This window comes from Lepidochelys kempii, chromosome 16, assembly GCF_965140265.1.
Source record: "Lepidochelys kempii isolate rLepKem1 chromosome 16, rLepKem1.hap2, whole genome shotgun sequence".
Classification (NCBI taxonomy): domain Eukaryota; kingdom Metazoa; phylum Chordata; order Testudines; family Cheloniidae; genus Lepidochelys; species Lepidochelys kempii.
In genome coordinates this window covers 26,253,279-26,268,257 of record NC_133271.1, presented here as the reverse complement: position 1 = coordinate 26,268,257, position 14,979 = coordinate 26,253,279, and the positions used below count along the sequence as shown (strand labels likewise).

At 38.7% G+C, this 14,979-nt stretch overlaps 1 protein-coding gene across 5 annotated transcripts in view; it reads left to right on the top strand.

Moving 5' to 3' along the window:
- Window positions 1-14,979, top strand: part of DENND1A (DENN domain containing 1A) — a 381,020-nt gene that overhangs the window by 117,522 nt on the left and 248,519 nt on the right. The gene's annotated exons all lie outside the window — the stretch shown is intronic.

The window sequence follows — 14,979 nt, the reverse complement described above, 5'->3', positions numbered from 1 at the left end:
TTAACCCTAAGAAACAAAAAGCCAAATGCCCTAGTTACCACTTGTCAGTCCAGGAAAAAGCAGGGGTGGTTCCCCACCACCTACATTCCATCCTATTACACAGGGACTCTTTGTGGTGACATATTGCTAAGAGAACCCATTGCAAGAACAGAAACTATTATCGCTGACCCAAGTTCCCCAGCATTGTATGCTGGCAATAGTACAGTGGGACCCACTGCTATTAAAAAAAATAAAATAAAATAAAAAAAAGGCAAACCATAATTATAAAGGAGACTTTCAGGGAGAAATGTATGAAGAACAAGGTGAAAGCAGCAGATACAGGGTTAAATTCTGCCTTTGGTTACATGTAATCCCATTGTAGCATTGTGGTTGCATGAGTGCCTGGGAGCAGAATTTGTGCTGCCTGTATATAACTTAGAAATCTTTCTTCTATTTATGTTTAGTACAGAAGGAACTTGAATGGTCAAAAGATAGGAAAAGTCCACAAAATGTGTGTTTTCTCACCTCTCTTTTGCACTATGCCAGCTGTGGTTAATCAGACAGACCTTTCCTAAGAAGTCTGAGATGGCTGGAGAAGAAAGTCACTGCTTGGTTTCCGTAAGTGAGACTGAACAGGAGGGAGAGTAACCGTATTACTTCCCATTGCATATCTGACCAAGTGACTTGAAGACTTCATTCCCTCGTAGTTCAAAGCTCTCTACTTGAGCAACTGGAGGGCAATACTAATCCAACTATGTGGAGTACACATTGGAGATGGAAGTACTTGCTGAGGCATTTTCTGGAGCCATTATCCTAAAGAATTGAGGCACTGATATGCTTTCTCATGGTAACTCCCTGGTCACTCCCTGATAACTTTGCTATTTAGTGAAAAATTAAAGGGGGAAAGCAGGCAAAAATGTCTGGATGAGTGTGAAATCTCTTCTATCTCTCCTGGACAAGGGTTTTTTTGTTGCCTGCTCCCTAAGTGAATGTGTGGAGAAGAGGCAGAGGGGAAAGAAGAGATAATAGGCTGGTGCCTCATGCGTCCACTCACAGAAAAAGATCTGAAGAGTTAGAGGAGGGGATGAACTGGGCCAATAGGCCTCATTTCTGTTGTTCCGTCATGCTGAGGATTTTAAACATATTTTTATTTAGCATAAACTGGTAAGAAAAATTCAAGATAGGGATTAACTAAAACAGCTAATGTTTACTGTCTTGTTCAGAAGATACTGAAAAATTGTATAAAGCAATTCTTCCCCAGTTCAGTGTCTTTCTTCCCAGTGCCACAAAGTGTGTTGCTAACATTAAACCTTCCAATGTCCTTTGGAAATTACATCTGCTAGCTAGTGAAAGTCTGTACTTTCTGTCCCATTGTTTGGTGGTGGTGGTTTTTTCTACAAACCCCCATAGTCCTCAGCATGTTTTGTCCCTACCCCTTCTGGAATAGTTGTTTAGCAACTTCCTCTCCCCAGAGTGATTCTGTACAGAACCCTGAATGTCAGCTAAGTAATCTTCTCAGACAAGTCACTCCCTCATCAGAAAACTTTCAGCCTCGGCAAGCTCAGATGGTTGGAATCTTGGAGTTGCACTCCTCCTTGTGCGTTGCCATATGGTGGAATGTTACGCTGCTTCTCCACCAGTCAGTAACACTTTCAATGATAAACGTGGGTTAATGACTTACTCAGTGATAAACCAGTTACACTAACTTGGAAGTCAATGAATGAGGTTAGAATGGCCTCCTTGTGCCCACATTTGCAATTTTCTCTCTGCAAGAGGACTATGATGTTTGTTAAAGTACATGTGCTTACTGAATACAGAGAGCATTCATTGTTTTAATGCGAGCCTGAGTTATAATATAGGGCCGGGCTTCTTCCCACTTCACACGAGGGAGCGGGTTTTAAATGGCAGATATTGTATATTGAACACCTACACAGGGATATGTGGTTTTTAATTATTTTCATCTAAAGCTACTTAATAGTTCTTTAAAATAAAAACTTAATTCCATTAAAGGAGTCACTAGCATCAGTCATATAGTTTGTTTTGGAGGAAGAGCTATCAGTTTAAATTACAGTTCTTGTTCTGATCTACAGTTAGCATAATGTATAGCAGCACACTATTCAGCAGCATTGCTATTGATGGGAAGAAGATTCCATTTTGGAGAATGACTCGCTTGGCTTTTTTAGCAGCGCTAGCTGGAAATTTGTTGTCAGCATGGATACAGTTTAAGTGTTTACTCATGTCCATTCCATTGTCGTGCCGGAAGTTTTTCACTCCGTGGTATCCATAGGGGACCGGCTCTGGGACCCTCCAGAGTGGTGCACATATCCTGCTGTGTAAGAGTCCCTGCTGGCTCCCCCCACCCTCAGTTCCTTCTTAATGCCAGTGCCAGTGCTGGAACTTCTCCTTGCGTCTCAACCGCTTGTTGTGAACTTTGTTGTATATAGTTGTTGAAAGTTATTTTTAGTTAGTTTTTAGTTCCCTTAGTGTAGTTTAGTGTTAGTTGGTAGTCTCTGAAGGTAGACTTAGCCTAGGGATGGGGCATGCCTGGTCCCCGGGCTTCAAACCCTGTGACTGTTGCAGAAAACCTATGCCAGTTAGTGACCCCCATAGGAGCTATTTGAAGTGCTTGGGGGAAACCCACATTAGCAACAAGTGTCACATTTGTAAACATTTTAAACCTTGGACCAAAAAGGAGTGGGACATATCGGATACCTCCTGCCTCAGTTGGGAAGCACATCTCAGTATGCTGCGGCCCCAAGGGACATGGTCTCCAGAGGAGTTGGTGTTCCATATAAACGTCAGGAAGCTCAGGGCCATCCACCTAGCCTGCGGTGTCTTCCTGCCACAGTTGTCCAGTCGAGTATTGCAGGTGTTGATGGACATCATGGCCTCAATGTTCTATGTCAACAGGCAGGGGAGCAAGTTTGTCGGCCCTCTGTCAGGAAGCCCTCCGCCTGTGGGACTTTTGCATCCAGCATGTGATCCACCTGGAAGCTTTGCATCTCCTTGGCGTCTGGAACACACTGGCGGATCGCCTCAGCAGGACCTTTTTCTCTCACCATGCTCCACTTGGAGGTTGTCCAGGCACTCTTCCAGAAGTTGGGGGCTCCTAAGTGGACCTGTTCACCACCAGACAGAACAAGAAGTGTCATCAGTACTGCTGTCTCCAAGGCCTTGGCAGGGGTTCCCTCACAGGTACCTTTCTCCTGTCATGGGTGGAGGATCTGACAGGTCGACCCAGCTCTTTATTATGACAGCAGATGAGATGAAGGGCCTCTCGGTGTCCTCATAGAGGATCTCAAATTGGATCACCACCTGCGTCTGGACCTGTGACGAGTTGGCTCAAGCCGAGCTGCCACCTATAGTGAAGGCCCACTCAATTAGGTCTCCAGCATCCTCGGTGGCCTTCTTGGCGCATGTCCCTATCCAGGACATCTGAAGGGCCGCGACGTGGTCTTCGGTACACACATTCACGACGCACTATGCCATCACCCAGCAAGCAAGAGATGACGCTGGATTTGGCAGAGCTCTGTTGCAATCGACAGGTCCATGAATTCCTACCCACCTCTGGTGGTACTGCTTGGGAGTCGCCTACAAAGGAATGGATGTGAGCAACACCTCTCGAAGAACACCAGTTACGAAAAAGTAACTCTTTTTTTAGCCTTTTGTTACAATAAACATTAATCTGACAGATTTACTCTTGTTAATTTGTACACACTTCCAGCATTTGTCCTGTTCCTGACAAATAAAGGGACTGTCCATTACTATTTATATAGTTGTGATTTCTTAATTTTCTCATTTGTAAGTTTAACTTTAAGCTTAAACTTCATGCCCTGCTCACTTTCCTTCTTTATTTAAGACACTGACTTTGTCTCTCCCCTGAAATCCATCTCCTTTTCTTTCCACCATTTTTTGAACTAATCTTGAGAATAACGTTATTTAATTTTTTTGTACCAGGATTACTGATGAGTATTTTTAGCACAGCTCTGGGAATAGTATTAACTTCTGCACTAGAGTCAGCAGAGGGTACACTATAGCGTAAAACATGGCTCATGTCATTCATGCAACCTGTGTGTTGAGTTTTTTGAGGCTCTGAACAGTGAAATGGTGGATTTTTAAAATCCACAATAAAATCGCTGTCGGATTGTAACAGCTTCAGGTTACGTCAGACTATGGATGTAAGTGCTCAATATCAGCTCTTTATAAATTTGAAATACAGTTTTTGATTTATACCCATTCCGCATTTTTAGGGAGAATATAAGTTTTGATAACTAAGGGCCAAATCCTGGGGTTCTCAGTTTTTCTTTAGTGCTTCATAAGGAAGAACTCCACTAATTTCAATGCCAATTTTCCTTGATAAAGGACTAAGTAAAAGCTGATTAAGAGCCTCAAGATTTGACCCCACATCATAAAATAAATAAATCTACTGAGGATGTGCAGTTAACAAGTTGAGTAACATTTTGTTTCCGTTAGTTCTCTGTTGACATGAATCAAACTTTACATCAGGACTATCATGGAAGTATTGTACTGAAGTGGTTTTGTAAGCAAGTCATAATTTCTGTGCAAACTGTCTGCTTCCTTGTTTTATATGGGGATGCAGAGAGGATTGGTAATTCTAAATTAGAGTATATTGATGGTAAAGAAATAGGAAAATGGTTGCTTGACTTCTATCCCTTATCAGAGCTTTTTTCAATTGGGAATGTCCTCTCCAGATTTGTCCTGGGATTTGTTAATGGGGTTTGTTTCCAGATTTGTCCTGGGATTTGTTGATGGGGTTTGTTTGGGTACTCTTCTGCCCTCCCCCCTGTTTTGGGGAGGTCTGCTTTTCTTGTTTTTCTGTGCTATGGATGCCTCAACAAGGAGAGGAAGAGACTGGTAAGTGTCATCATTTTTTCTGACTTTGTTGCTGCTTCCTGTCAATTGCAGTTGCATTAAGAGATGAGGTAAACATCTATTGGTGAAATCTCAGTGGTAGAAATAATATCTTATGAAACTCTTGGAACTATGTAACAAGAAAGCTGTTGGGGAGGAGCCAAACACAGGGAGTCAAGAGGAGTCTGAGAGTATATTTAGAACCCCAGTGAAGGGGAACCAAGCCAAAGGTGCCCTCTGTGGTGAAGACAAATCATTTGGCTTCTCCGTAGTGTGCTTGCTCTCATTTTCTCCCTTTACTTCCTAGTAGTGCAGTGGACCCACCAATTTTCTTGCAGTCTTCCTGCTTCTGATAATTTCTCCTTTTTTGTTTTTGTTTAAGATATGTAGCTATTTTTCACATTCCTACTTACCCACCATAATTTTGATCTTACATTTTACCTGCCACAATTTGTTCTTCACTATTGACTTAGCTCAAGTAACCTCTTGAACCTTGCCATTTAATCATATTGCCTTATTTTTTGCCTTTCTACTTCCTTTTTTGTTTAGAGTATACATACTTTCTCTGTCTCTACTATGGTACATTTACATAGCTTAATTTCCGCACTTTTGATATTGTTGCTTTAAGTAGCTCCCTCAGTTTAAAAATTTCATAACAACTCTAGTTCTAGGGCAGTCTCTCCCACAGGCTGTTGAATTTAATTATATTATGCTCACTGTTGCTTAATGACTGAACTATAAGTAATATTTCAACCAACTCCTGTGTAATATATTTAGGACCAAGTTAGAGATCTCCTTTTGTGTGATCTAGAACTTGCTGTTCTAAGAAGCAGTTATTCAAGGTGTCAAAATTGATTGTCTGATCCTTGCCCAGTTGTGGATAGTCACCCATTATTACTGTTTATGACTTAATTGTCTAATTGATCTCCCTCCACTGTGTATTTAATAGCCTTTTCCTGATTGGGAGGCTGGTATTGTAGCCTACTAGTGTATTTTCGAGGGCTAAGTGATTAAAAAAATTAATTGCGATTAATTGCACTGTTAAACAATAATAGAATGCCATTTATTTAAATATTTTTGGATATTTTCTACATTTTCAAATATATTGATTTCAATTACAACACAGAATACAAAGTGTACAGTGCTCACTTTATATTTATTTTTATTCCAAGTATTTGCATTGTAAAAAACCAAAAGAAATAGTATTTTTCAATTCACTTAATACAAGTACTGTAGTGCAATCTCTTTATCATGAAAGTTGAACTTACAAATGTAGAATTATGTAAAAAATAAAAAACTGCATTAAAAAAATAAAACTATGTAATATTTTAGAACTGGCGAGCCCTACTTCTTGTCCAGCCAATAGCTCAGACAAACAAGTTTGTTTACATTTACAGGAGATAATGCTGCCTGCTTTTTTTTTTACAATGTCACCTGAAAGTGAGAACAGGCATTCACATGGCACTGTTGTAGCCGGCAGTGCAAGATATTTATGTGCCAGATGCACTAAAGATTTATATGTCCCTTCATGCTTCAACCGCCATTCCAGGGGACATGCATACATGCTGATTACGGGTTCTGCTTAATAACAATCCAAAGCAGTGCAGACCAACGCATGTTCATTTTCATCATCTGAGTCAGATGCCACCAGCAGAAGGTTGATTTTCTTTTTTGGTGGTTTGGGTTCTGTAGTTTCCGCATTGCTTTTTTAAGACTTCTGAAAGCATGCTCCACATCTCGTCCCTCTCAGATTTTGGAAGCCACTTGAGATTCTTAAACCTTGGGTCAAGTGCTGTAGTTATCTGTAGAAGTCTCACATTGGTACCTTCTTTGCATTTTGTGAAATCTGCAGTGAAAGTGTTCTTAAAATGAACAACATGTGCTGGATCATCATCTGAGACGACTATAACCTGAAATATATGGCAGAATGGGGGTAAAATAGAGCCAGAGACATACAGTTCTCCCTCCAGGAGTTCAGTCACAAATTTAATTAACACATTTTGTAATGAGCATCATCAGCATGGAAGCATGTCCTCTGGAATGGTGGCCGAAGCATGAAGGGGCATAGGAATGTTTAGCATAACTGGCACTTAAATACCTTGAAATGCTGGCTACAAAAGTGCCACGCAAATGCCTGTTCTCACATTTTAAATAATAAGCAGGCAGCATTATGCCCTGTAAATGTAAACAAACTTGTTTGTCTTAGTGATTGGCTGAACAAGAAGTAGGCCTGAGTGGACTAGTAGGCTCTTAAGTTTTGCATTGTTTTGTTTTTGAGTGCAGTTAGGTAACAAAAAAAAATCTACATTTGTAAATTGCATTTTCATTACAGAGACATTGCACTACAGTACTTGTATGAGGTAAATTGAAAAATACTGTTTCTTTTGTTTATCATTTTTACAGTGCAAATATTTGTAATAAAAATAATATACACTTTGATTTCAATTACAACACAGAATACAATATATATGAAAATGTAGAAAAACATCCAAAATATTTAATAAATTTCAATTGGTATTTTATTGTTTAACAGTGCGATTAAAACTGCGATTAATCACAATTATGTTGAGTTAATCACGTGAGTTAACTGCAATTAATCGACAGCCCTAGTATTCTCTGAACTTGAGATTTGGGACCATGGCATAATATGCATTTTTCCTTTAGTCATCGGTATGCTCAAAAAGTAAGACTGGAGTCAGTGTGTCATTGATGCAGTGTGATAGTGTGAATTTCCTGGAGACTAAGTGTGTTTTGGTCTACTGATACAAAGTATGATTTCTTACCTTGAGACAGCCAAGAATCTAAAATAATCATTTGAACAATGCAGTTGTGTTTAGTGGTCGTCAGCTGTAATTTAATCTTCCTACTTTAACTGTTTGGGTGTGACTTGTAATCATATAGCAAGTTACATAGCACTCGTTTGCAAAGCACCAAAAGACTGAAAGATTTCAGGGCCAGAAGGGACCATTGTGATAATCTAGTCTGACCTTTTGTACAACACAGGCCAGAGAACTTCCCCAGAATAATACCTAGAGAATATCCTGATTTAAAAATTACCAATGATGGAGAATCCACCATGACTGCTGGTAGATTGTTCCAGTGGTTAGTTACCCTCACCATGAAAAAATTTGCACCTGATATCCAGTCTGAATCTATCCAGCTTCAACTTCCAGCCATTGAATTTTCATACCTTTCTTTGAAAGATCGAAGAGCCCATTATTAAATATTTGTGCCCCGTGTAGGTACTTGTAGACTGTAATCAACTCACTCCTTAATCTTCTGTTTGTTAAACTAACCTGACTGAGTTCCTTAAGTCTATAAAGCATGGTTTCTAATCCTTTAATTATTCTTGTGCTTCTTCTCTGAACCATCTCCAATTTGTCAACATCCTTCTTGAATTGTGAACCCCACAACTGGACACAGTATTCCAGCAGTGGTCACACCAATGCCAAATACAATGGCAAAATAACCTCACTACTCTTATTTGAGATTCCCCTGTTTATGCATCCACGGATAATTGCATTAGATATACTGGCCACAGAGATGCCGTGGGAGCTCATGTTCAGCTTATTATCCACAACGACCACCAAATCTTTTTCAATGTCACTGCTTCCCAAAATAGTCTCCCATCCTATAGCATATATTCTTTGTTCCTAGATTTATATATTTCTATTTAGTCATGTTAAAATGCATATTGTTTGCGTGCACCCAACTTACCAGATCCTTCAGATCACTCTGTTTGTGACCTGTCCTCTTCATTATTTACCACTCCCCCAATTTTTGTGCCATCTACAAACTTTATCAGCAATGATTTTATGTTTTCTTCCAAGGGCTTGATGAAAATGTTTAATAGCATAGAGCCAAGAACTGATCCCTATGGACCCCACTAGAAAAAACACACCCAGTGGATGATTCTTTGTTTACAGTTTAATTTTGAGACCTATCAGTTAGCCAGTTTTTATTCCATTTAATGTGTGCCATGTTAATTTTGTATTGTTCTAGTTTTTAATCAAAGTCTTGTGTGGAACCAAGTCACACACCTTAAGTATATTACATCAGCACGATCACCTTTATCAGCCAAACTTGTAATCTCATAAAAAAAGATATCTAGTTTGTTTGACTGGGTCTGTTTTCCCTAAATCTGTGTTGATTGGCATTAATTATATTACTCTCCCTTAATTCTTTATTAATCGAGTCCCATATAACCCACTCCAGTATCTTGCCTGGGATCATTGTCAAAAGAAAGTGGAGTTTTCACTGAAAAACAGTTACTTTTTAAGCCCCTGCTTAACACTTATCCAGAGCTAGGAATGTATATTGTATGGGTACCAAATCTCCTCCACATTTTTGGTGTGGGGAGGAAGACTGGGACAACAGCACTTAGGCTGCAATTCTGTTTCCACCAAAATATTTTGATTCTCTATTTATTTTCTTGCCTGCTTAAGCTAATGTCCTAGGCAGAGCGTCATGGGTGCCATCCTAAAGATGAATTGAAATGTATGGTTGCATGATGATAGTGACCTTTCTTTCGCAAATAGCCTTTCCTGTCAGTTGTGCATTAATGTGCCAAAATAAAATACCTGAGCAGATTGGAAAACAAAGGGTTGGAAGTTTGTGTGCCAGAAGATTATGGTGGTATTGCAGAAAGTGCCTGGGTAGAGTAGTGATCTTAAGGATTCATGGGCATGCAGACAAATTTTCCAAAGAGTGCAGCCTGTAGACTGAAGGCACTGACCTCAGGAGCAAGCTTAATGCACAGCATAGTTCAAAACAAGTTGTGCTTTTGACCTGTGATGTGAGCCTCATAATATTGTTTAGTGCTTGATGCTCTGTCAGATTGGGTTAAGCAAATAAAAAATAAATATCCTCCATGTTTGTTTTGTATGAGATCCTTGTTGCATGGGAATCTTTGCTTATTGCCTGCTTGTAAGGAAAATATAACTCTCTTATAGACTCATGAGAGAAACTGCAGCAAGTGACAGAATTCCAGTTAGGCTACAGCTGAAGTAAACTAGTGTTTGAAAGAGCAGGAGGAGTACGTGAATCAATAATATATCAGACCGTATAGGGGTTTAACTGTTCAGTATATGAGGTTAAAGTACTCAACTAAACATCAGAAGTTTAAATTTTGTGGTGTCTTGTTCCAGGGAAACATCTCAACTTTTTATATGCAATGTGTAGGGGTTTTTATCTTATCTGCTTTTGTTTGTGTACTTCTGACCATTATACGTTCTAATATGTGAGAATCTTAACAGCTCGAATAGCTGTGTCTGAAAATGTAAAGGAATAAAAAGTTGTGGTTTAGGAATGTAAAAAACGTTGATAACTCAGTACGAAGGCATTTTAACGCCCTATTTTCAGCATGTTTACACAATGTAGTTAGTAACTTGGGATTTTTTTTTCCAAACCTTGTGTTTTTTTCTTTTGTCTTTTCAAATATTTCGAGCATTTGATACGAGGAACTGGTTATTAGTTTTTGAAAAGGTCTTCATTAATAAAAAAAACAGTAACTAACTTTTTCAAATGGCTGTTTGTTCTCTGTTCTGATTATTTCATCTTTAAAGTAAGTGACTTGTTTGTGAAATATATTGTGAAATATTTGAGGCAGAAGGTTTAAAGGTCACCACTGGGTATATACCAACCATATATTTAAACATATAAAACAGGCTTTGTAGTAAAGATAGTATAATGAATAATAGAAGCTAAAGCAAAATAATATTTTTTAAACTTTCTGAAGAGAATTTTATGCTCTATGAAAGAAATAAAACTACATATATAAATAAAACTATATAAATAAATAAAAATACAGATTCTCTTATCATGTTCACTTCAGATTAGAAAAATGACATTTCTTAGTCTATTTGACATATTACTAAAGTGCATTTTAAGATATCAAATGTTACCTGAAAATATTTTGCTGCTTTTAATACAAAAGAGAGATTGTTACAAATTTATGGTTAAAGGTTAATTTATGGGGTTTAATCTGTGCAGTTTCAAAGAGCGCCTCTGAAATAGAGTTCTCAGTTTTGTGTGCTGTGAAATATTCCATAGTCCATTTATTCAGCCCAGTATTTTCAGCTAGCTCTTTATTACCAATAACTAACAAAAATAATGAAAAATGCTTGGTTCTAAAATGTGCAAGATAAAAATGTCATGTAGCTTGGTGCTGATGTGTTGGGTGGTGGTTGTTTTTAAATAAGTTTTCCATTTCACTTAAGACGAAAACTGGACATTTTTAACATCTCTCCGATAGAAATGTTTGTTCTGTGTAATATACACTATATTGATGGTTTTTAATCCAATCTCTGATGTTCGTCTTTTTGGTATGGTACAATATCAAGACCTGTACATTTTGGATATCATTATGTGGGTCTTATCTAACTGTGTTTACATTTATTTTCCAGGGTGGTACTAGAGTTTGTGCAGTTTGGGATGTTAGTGCTTAAATCATGAATATCTTCTGTTGCTCTCTTGTGGTATGTTGTAGTAGAAGCCAAATTCATTAAAAATCATGATGATCAGAATCACTATGTATACTCATATGCTACTTATTACATTATAGTGTAACCTGCAATTTCTCCATCTAGATTTTGTTGAGCTTCTGTTATATTTAAGTTGCAAAATGTCTTTGACGTGCCAGATATTACAAAAGCATTTTTTTGAAAGCCAAGGTAGCTTTGGAAGGTGTTTGGGTAAATGTGGCAGCCTGGATGAGGTTTTTTGTCCCTGAGAAATTATGTAAGGACATTTCTCTATTCCCCAATCAAAATGGGTTGCACAAATAACACTCGAGCCATTCAAGAAGGAAACCTGTGGAACTCTGAAATGTGGGGGGAAATGTGCCCAATATTTTATAGCACTATAGGTGTACCTCGTGCTGTACAGTCTGGTGGTGAATATAGGCACTTAGATTATAAATCCATGGAAGCATTATAAGTTCACTGAACTCCTTGGAAGCAGGGTCAAGACTCTAAATTAGAGCTGGCAAATAAGAGCTCTCTAGTTCCCATAATCATGTAGCAATCAAATTAATCTTTTCTGTAGTTTATTTTTGGAAAAGTCTTTTAATGCATTAAGCAATGAGATACAGTACCTGTTTGTAATCACTAGGGCAGGGCAAAGCTTTCTTAATGAAAATTAAAACCAAAGAGAATTCTCCCAACTCTGGATTTTGTTACAAAGCCAAAATTTGGGCCAGGTTTGTTAAGGTTCATGGACCTATCAGGCAAAGTTGGTGCCCAGGAGGTACTTCTGATTTTGTGTGGAAACCATGCAGAACTCTGGTTTCAGCTGACCTTCACTTAAAAATTTTGTGGTCTTTGGCTCATTTCTCCAAAATGAAACTCACTCTTCTCAAATAAAATGCAGAAAGGTTTGTATGGAAACCGCTCTTAGCCAAAACAACAGAGCTTTGCACCACTCTAACTTCAAGATAAAAAGAAGCAGGTCTTTAGTAGTATGTGATAGGTGGTAAAAAATGTAACTAACTGAATGTGGTTCTATATGGAGTCATCTGAGGTTTTTGGTGTGATCTGTTGTGAATTCCGCCCCTCTCTCCCCCTGCTCTCTGCCGCCTTCTTTGATTGCAGTCTTTGTCCATTTATCCTAAGAATAGAATGAGATTTCTGAGCGGGGCCTCTCTTGTGGTGCAAAGTGAGAATTGTTTTTAATTGAGCAGAAACATGTGGAAGGATCAGGAATATCTCAAGGGATTACAGAAAAATTCCAAATTTGTACTACTTACAGCTTGTGTTTAGAGCAGGGTCTGCTGGGAATAAATGTTAGTTAGTGTGACCTGTGACCTTAAAAACTGTTGACATGGATTTCAGCCAGAAACTAGCCACAGAACCCCTTTGTTAAACTCATTCATAGCTCCTTGAAAACTCTAGTCAGTGAAAGTTGCCAGCTCAAATCTAAGGAAAGCAAAGCCTTTTTTTTTTTTTTCCCATGCTTTGGAAACAGTGGACGCCCCTTAACCAGCAAGACTTCTTTAATAGGACTACATCGCCTAAACGCAATTGGAATTGACAGCTTCCTGGCTCAGGCTTGCCAACTGGCAGGGCATTGATGCATAGGGGACAAACAGCTTTAGGGACCTGTATACCACTGTTTGTGTATATGCAGTAGAAACTTAACTCACTAGTATTGTGATACCCCTTAACTCAAAAAATCAACACTGTTGTTTAAGTTTGACAAGCCTTTCAAGTGTTTTTGAAGAGGAAAATCCTGAATTCTATCATAGAATATTTATTTGTTAAAAAAGAATATTTATTTAACAAGGCTTGCCCTGGTGTCTTTTAGACTGTTTTCCCTTTTCATTGATCAGGCCCAAAGCAAGATGTGAAGAAACGATGCTTGAAGTTCAGATATTTTTTATATTTAAGATATAAGTAACGAATAGTAGTTTGATGACCCAATATAAAAGGGCCAAATACTGCCCCTTTACTCATGATGAGTATTACTTTACTCCATGAGTAGTTCCATTGGGCAGCTCTTTTTAACAGATTCTCTAATAAAATTAATGAGTCTGCCCTTGAAAACACTTGAAATCCTTGTCTAAGTTAAACAGTGTGGTCTTAACATCAATGGGTTATGTTTTTACTGCATATACAAGTATAAGTATATAAGTGCTAAACAGTATTTTATGAGATTATGGAATGTCTGAGGAGAGGAAAAATATGTTTTGGGATAGATGAAGCAATGAAATGCCCCATTGTGATTACTCAGAAGTATAAAGTTCTACACATCGTGAGTCAAGGAGCAGAAATGGGACAATAGAAAAGTTTCGGTGTACATGAAATTGTAAAATTCCACAGTTGATAACCTGATGAAATGTCTTGTTTAGCCAGGTTGATTATAAAGGGTTTCCTTGTGGAACTTTATACTGTTGATCTGATAAAACGTTTGCCCGTGAAAAGCTTTTAATGTTAGCCGCTGAATGTTTTGTATTCAGGTATTTCTTAAAGATTTTAAATGTTTACCCAGATGTGTCGTATCAGGCTGACTTGTCCCTTCAAATGGCTTCTGGGGTCTTGCATTAATTCAGTGTAATATATTTTGTGGAGATGGTGGGAGATGCAGCATTTGAAACAATGATTACACATTCCTGAGTATATGGAGTGTGTGGTTTGGTGGGCCTGCGTACCAGCTTGAGGAAAAACAGTCAGCCACGCCCAGCTCTGTTTTACTCTTCTGTGCAGGCTCTTTTATTCTACTGCCACACAAAGACAAAAAGGAAAAGTAACAAAAATGACAGTCCTGAACTGGACTGATACCACAAGGTGTCCTCTACCCTCCAGTAGCTCAAAGATCCCGGCCTTCCCTTTGCCTCATAGGGACCACAGGGTCTACCTGCCCAGTAGCAGCCTTTTGCTGCTGCTCAGTGAAATGTTTCTCTCTCCTGGCTCCTGCCCCCTGCCTTACAGAGTTGGGGTCCTCATTCATAGATTTCAGCTGGGAATCAGAACCGATGTTTAGCTCCTGCTTAGCTTGATTAGCTAGTTCCCAAGACCTGCCCTCTGGGCTTCTCCTTAGGCCAGAGCTTGCTGCTCCCTGACACTCTGCAGGCTATATTAAAGGTGCAGATCACTCTACTACAGGGGCAAAGAGGGCTTATTGAAGTCCTGAAATGTGCCTCTTTTCACTCTTGGAATTTTAAATTGGCAGATCAGGGTTTAAAATACTTGTTGTTTCCCCCACAAAATATCAGTTTCCTGCTTCATGAAAAATCTGATAATTTGAACAAAAGGGCAGCTTTCCCAGTGCCATTGGGAGGAAAATTAATATTTACATATTTTATTATAATTCCTTTATATGCTCAACTTCCTTCTCCTCTTGATTAATGCTCAATTTTTTAGAAAATTAGACTTGATAAAATTTCTTATGGGAGGAATGGAAGGCAGCTTCCACTGAAACTATACCACCCTACAAACAAGACGAGATTCTGGTTTGAGGATTATAATATACTACAATGTTTTGCTTGTGCAGTGCTGTTGTAGCAGTGTTGGTCCCAGGATATCAGAGGGAAGGCCTGAGAAAGGAGATTTTCACTATTTCAGCATAAGTTGTCAGAATTTAGGGACCGTCTAATCATTCAATAGTGGAACAAAATTTGGATGCACTATAAAA